Genomic DNA, 5,751 nt, shown 5'->3' with positions numbered 1-5,751 from the left:
GTATTGTCATCGTTTTTTTTTTTAATCTTAGCTTTTCAGGTGTGTGTGTCTACAGTAATATATCATTGGGTTTTATTTTGCATTTTCCTAATAACTAAAAATATTGAGCATCTTTTGCCCATTTTTGTTTGGTTGTTTTCTAATTATTATAAGAGGTTTTTATACATTTTGATAATAAGCCCTTTGCATTATTAAGTAATGTAAATATATCCTGTTGTTTGGCTTTCTTTTTCACTTTGTAATGTTTCCTTTTGAAGAGGATTTTTAAATGAAGTTCAATTTATTGGTTTTTGTTTTTGTTTTTGTTTTCACATGTGGGGGTTTTTGTCCTAAAACACTTTGGCTGACATCTCATTCACAATGAATTTCTCTTATGTTTTCTTCTAGAATTTTATAGTTTTAGGTTTTTATTTAGGCCTATGGTCCATTTTGAGTTAATTTGTCACATTTTATGAGGTAGGGACTAAAGTTCTTTTCTTTTTTTCATAGACATATCCAGGTGTTCTAGCACAGTGTGTGGAAAATTCAATCTTCCTAAATTGAATTACATTGGCACCTTAAATCAAGTGATCACTTACATGTGTGTCTATTTATGGATTCTATTCTGTGATATTGATTTTGTTTTTAGGCTTATGCCTATATGATACACTGTTTAATTCTGTATCATTACAGTATGTCTTGCAATAAAATAGTATACACCCTTTGACTTTGTTCTATTATTTTAAAATTGCCTTGGCTATTCTGGGATCTTTCCATTTTTACATAAATTTTAGAGTTAGTAATGTAAACAAGCATGTTTGCAAATAAGGATGGTTTTATTTCTTCATTTCCAATCTATATGACTTCTACTATATTGTTTACCTTCTTGTATTGACAAGGATTTTCAGTACAATATTGAATAAAAGTAATGGGAGCAAATTTTTTCACATTTTCCTGAGTTCCTTGATTTTAGAGGTTAGAAGCCAATCTTTCACCATAAAATATGATGTTATTTCTGTTTTATAAGAAATGTTTAAATTTCACCTAACTTTTACGATTTATTTGATAAATCATTCATGATATTCCCCTCTTATCTATTTAATGTCTGAGGATTAGAGGGTTAACAGTGATGCCCCCTCAACTTGACAATGATTTTCTCATGGATTGCAGTCATGCATTGATTATTATAACAAGTGTGGAAATAGCTGTTTCTTGAACTTCATTGTTAGACGTACATTTAGATTTGCTTGTCTTCTTGTTTTTTGATCTTTATCAAAACAAATACCTTTTCTTATCCACTAATATTCCTTTAACTGAAGCATACTTTGATATTAATAGAGCCACTTCAGCTTTGTAATGATTAGTGTTTGCATGCTACAACTTTTTCCCATTCTTTTACTTTTTACCTATGTCTTTATATTTAAACTCTAGGTATTTTTAATATCATATTGTTGAGTCTTCCTTTGTGTTTATATTTTAGTATGCATTTACCTTATTTGTAACTCTTCATTCACTTAAGCAGATATATTTTCTAACTAGAATCATTTGTCTTCAGCCTAAAGTACTTATTATTTTATAGTATAGGTCTATTTTTAAAAATATATTTTTCTCCTTTTACTTATTCATTGCCAAATACTCCATATCTATTCACAATAGAGAATCATGGTAAAAGAACAAAAATCTTGTGTACCGACCACAACCAATATTAACAATTTAAATAATATTATATTTTGTGGATAGAATGAAGCAATAAAAAAATACTCAAATTCGTTTATCCATTTTCTAGCTAATAGATTTTTAAGTTGATTCTTTCTTTCCCTCCTCTTCCTCTAGCAAATATTGATATAATGAATATTCTTGTGAATAGTTCTTTGTACAGGTGATTTTAAGCTTCTCTAAAGTGTATACTTTGAGTAAAACTGTAGAACAAAGGCTTAGGTACATCTTTAAAACTATTATTCATTGCCCAGTTGATTATAAGGCCATTTTACCAATTCTATGCACACTTGGGGTGGAATTAGGGATTAGTATACAGAGTTGCTACAATATATTATATAAAAGGTCCAGTTTTCAACAAAGTTTAGATAACATAGAAAGAAATAGAAAGGAGTGACCCATTTGATAGGGGGAAAAAAAGAAAAAGACAGTAGAAACTGCTTTTGAGGGGGCCCAGGTGATGGGCTTAGCAAGAAAGACTTCTAAGAAGCTACTTTAAATATGTTCAAAGAATTAAAGGCAACCACACCAAAAGAAAATAAAGGAAAGTGTGATGAAATTATTTCATCAAATAGAGAACATCAAAAAGCAGATAGAAATTATTAAATAATTAACATATCAAAATTTTAGAATGAAATTCCAGAATTCCTAGAATTTTATATCCAAAATTTTTAAAAATTACTAAAGGAATCAACAATAGATTGGAGAGAGCAGAAGAAAAAAAACATTAAACTTGAAGATATATCAATAGATATTATACAATCTAAATGGAAAGGAAAAATAATAAAGAAAAAATAAGCAGTGCCTCAGAAAAATGTGGAATCATCATCAGGCACAAGATTGTACATATACCAGAGGACAAAAGAACCATAAGGAGAAAAGAGAGAGGAAAAAGAGGGGGAAAAGTGATGACAATGTAAAAATAAAAAAAAAAAATAAAAAGAGATGCCTGAGTGCATCTCTATCTACATTAGCTATGCTGGTGTCCAGATTGGCAATGCCTGCTGGGAGATCTATTGCCTGGAACATGGCATCCAACCCAGATGCCAAGTGACAAGATGCCAGATGCCAAGTGACAAGACCATTGGAGAAGGAGATGACTCCTTCAACACCTTCTTCAGTGAGACAGGTGCTGGCAAGCATATGTCTAGGGCAGTGTTTGTAGACTTGGAACCAATGGTCATTGATGAAGTTCACATTGGCACCTACGGCCAGCTCTTCCACCCTGAGCAGCTCATCATAGGCAAGGAGGATGCTGCCAAAAACTATGCCCCAGAGCACTACACTATTGGCAAGGAGATTATTGACCTTGTCTTGGATCAAATTTAAAAACCAGCCAACCAGTGTACAGGTCTTTAGGGATTCTTGGTTTTCCACAGCTTTGCAGGGGAAATTGGTTCTGGGTTTACTTCCCTGCTGATGGAATGTCTCTCTTTCAATTATGGCAAGAAATCTAAGCTGGAGTTCTCCATTTACCCATCCCCTCAGATTTCCACAGCTGTAGTTGAGCCCTGCAACTCCATCCTTACTAACCACACCACCCTGGAGCATTCTGTGCCTTCATGGTAGACAATGAGGCCATCCAGACATCTGTCATAGAAACCTTAATATTGAATGCCCAACCTATACTAACTTAAATAGGTGATAGGTCAAATTGTGTCCTCTATCATAGCTTCCCTCAGATTTGATGGAGCCCTAAATGTTGATCTGACAGAATTTCAGACCAATCTGGTCCCCTGTCCCCACATCCACTTCCCTCTAGTCACATATGCTCCTGTCATCTCTGCAGAGAAAGCCTACCATGAACAACTTTCTGTAGCAGAGATCACCAGTGTATGCTTTGAGCCAGCCAACCAGATGATGAAATGTGACCCTCACCATGGTAAATACATGGCTTCCTGCCCATTGTACCATGATAACATGGTTCCCAAAGATGTCAATGCTGCCACCACCACAATCAAGACCAAATGCAGCATCCAGTTTGTGGATTGGTGTCCCACTGGCTTAAAAGTTGGTGTTAATTACCAGCCTCCTACTAGTACGTGTTGGAAACCTGACCATAATACAGGAAGCTGTATGCATGCTGAGGAACAACACAGACATTGCTGAGGCTTGGGATTGCCTGGACCACATGTTTGACCTGATATATGCCAAACATACCTTTGTTCACTGGTATGTGGGTGAGGGGAGTTTTGGGGGGCCCGGAAGGACATGGCTGCCCTCGAGAAGGACTATGAGGAGGTTGGTGTGGATTCTGAAGGAGAGAAATAACTAATTACCGTTCCTTTCAGTCCTGCACCACGTCACACTCAGAACTTTAGCTTCAACATTAGCTGACAAGCATTAAAGCTTTCTAGTTCGATTATCTTCACTTTTCACTGAAATCATGTCTTACTTTTCCATGCATACCTGTAAGATTTTTCCATTACGTCTCAAAGTAAAGGCTTTAAGGAAGAAAAAAAATAGATGAAAAGGGTACATTTTCCAACTCAATCTATGAGGCCAATAGTACCCTGATGTCAAAACAGATAAACACAAAAAAGGAAACTAAAAATTAATGTTTCTTTAGACTGTGTATGTGAAAAATCCTCAGTACTAGAAAACTAAATCTAACTAAGTCTAACTAAAGCAACATATAAAAGGATTATAAACTAGGACCCAGTAGGGAGGCACCTGGGTGGCTCAGTTAAGCGTCTGTCTTTGGCTCAGGTCATGATCTCAGGGTCCTGGAATCGAGCCCCGCATTGGGCTCTCTGCTCAGCAGGGAGTTTGCTTCTCCCTCTGTGCCCTCTCTCTCAAATAAATAAATAAAATCTTAACAACAACAACAACAACAAAACACACAAAACCATAACCCAGTAGGATTCATCCCAGGAATCTAAGGTTGGCTTAACATCCAAATATCAATGAATGTAATACACATTTTAGTAAAGTAGTGGCCTTATGAAGAGGTCCTATAATGCCCTGTAGTGTAATGTCCTCTGTTCACCAGACCTGGTGCTTTTTAGGGGTGTCTAAGTGTGTTGCATGTGCCCTACTATTGTGGTTGAGTCATGTTTGCCTTCAGTCCAGTTCTCTGCAATGGTTCTCTTTGCCTGTTGTAGGCAGGGTTTGGTTTCTGTGTTGTTAGTGGGTCAGTCTGGGGCTGCCTTGAACTTGAGTTGAGTCAGCCCAGGCATTTAGCAGAGCTGCAGTAGCATTGAACTGCAGGGGGCACTCTCCCTTTGTTATCCCTGAGAAGCTTTCATTGGTGGGTGGGGCTGCAGTCAGACCAGTTATCTGCCTCCAGCCCACTGCTGGGGCTGTAGTGAAACTGGTGCATATGGTTATCTTCCCCTCTCCTCAGGGCAGGAGTCACTTTGGAGAGGTGCTTGTCCCTGTCAGGACTACTTGCATACTACCAGGCTTATGGCACCATTTTGGTTGGACTCTTGCCAAAGGTGTATTAAGGGGCGTGTCCTCAGAAAATTACAGGGGTCGAGTGTGAAGTGCCAGCAAGTTCCTCCCAGGTCCACTGTGGGAAGGGACCTGCAAACACCTGGGAAAACTCCTTCCAAGAACGGCTGAGTTGGAGCAGGCAGATTCACAGAAGTACCTGGGGGCTGGGCACTGTTAGGAAGCTAGGTGCAGAGTGTTGGCACTGTGCTGGTTCCTGCAGGTGTCCATATATCCAGGCTGGGAGGCAGGGGTGAGAAATGGTACCCACCCTCTCTTTTGTTCCTGGAGAAGTCTCTCAAAGAACCTAGCCCTTCCAGCCCACATAGTGAGATTAGTAAATAAATCTCCTTCCTGTATACCCTAGGTATTTTTCAAACTGTTCTTTCTATGCTATATCTCAGCCCGCTGTTCACTGTGCTATCTCTTTAAGGGTGGAAACTCAGTTTCCTATTACCCTTTGGTTCTCCCAGAGCTGAGCCCACTGATTTTTAAGGTTATAGGTGTTAATCCCCACTGATTATAAAAACTCATGAAGCCAGGCCCCTCTGGCCTTCAAAGCCAAATATTGTGGGGGATTACTCTTCCCAGTGTGGTTCCCCCTACCCTCCCCCAATGCCT

General features: G+C 38.1%; 1 pseudogene; it reads left to right on the top strand.

Annotated features, from left to right (window-relative positions):
• Positions 1-2,610: 2,610 nt before the first annotated feature.
• On the top strand, positions 2,611-3,966 carry LOC118002531 (annotated as a pseudogene).
• Positions 3,967-5,751: the final 1,785 nt, after the last annotated feature.

This window comes from Mirounga leonina, unplaced genomic scaffold (assembly GCF_011800145.1).
Source record: "Mirounga leonina isolate KUSES-001 unplaced genomic scaffold, KU_Mleo_1.0 Mir_82, whole genome shotgun sequence".
Lineage (NCBI taxonomy): Eukaryota > Metazoa > Chordata > Mammalia > Carnivora > Phocidae > Mirounga > Mirounga leonina.
Note: the sequence above shows the minus strand (reverse complement) of the source record. Positions and strands in the feature narration are given on the sequence as shown.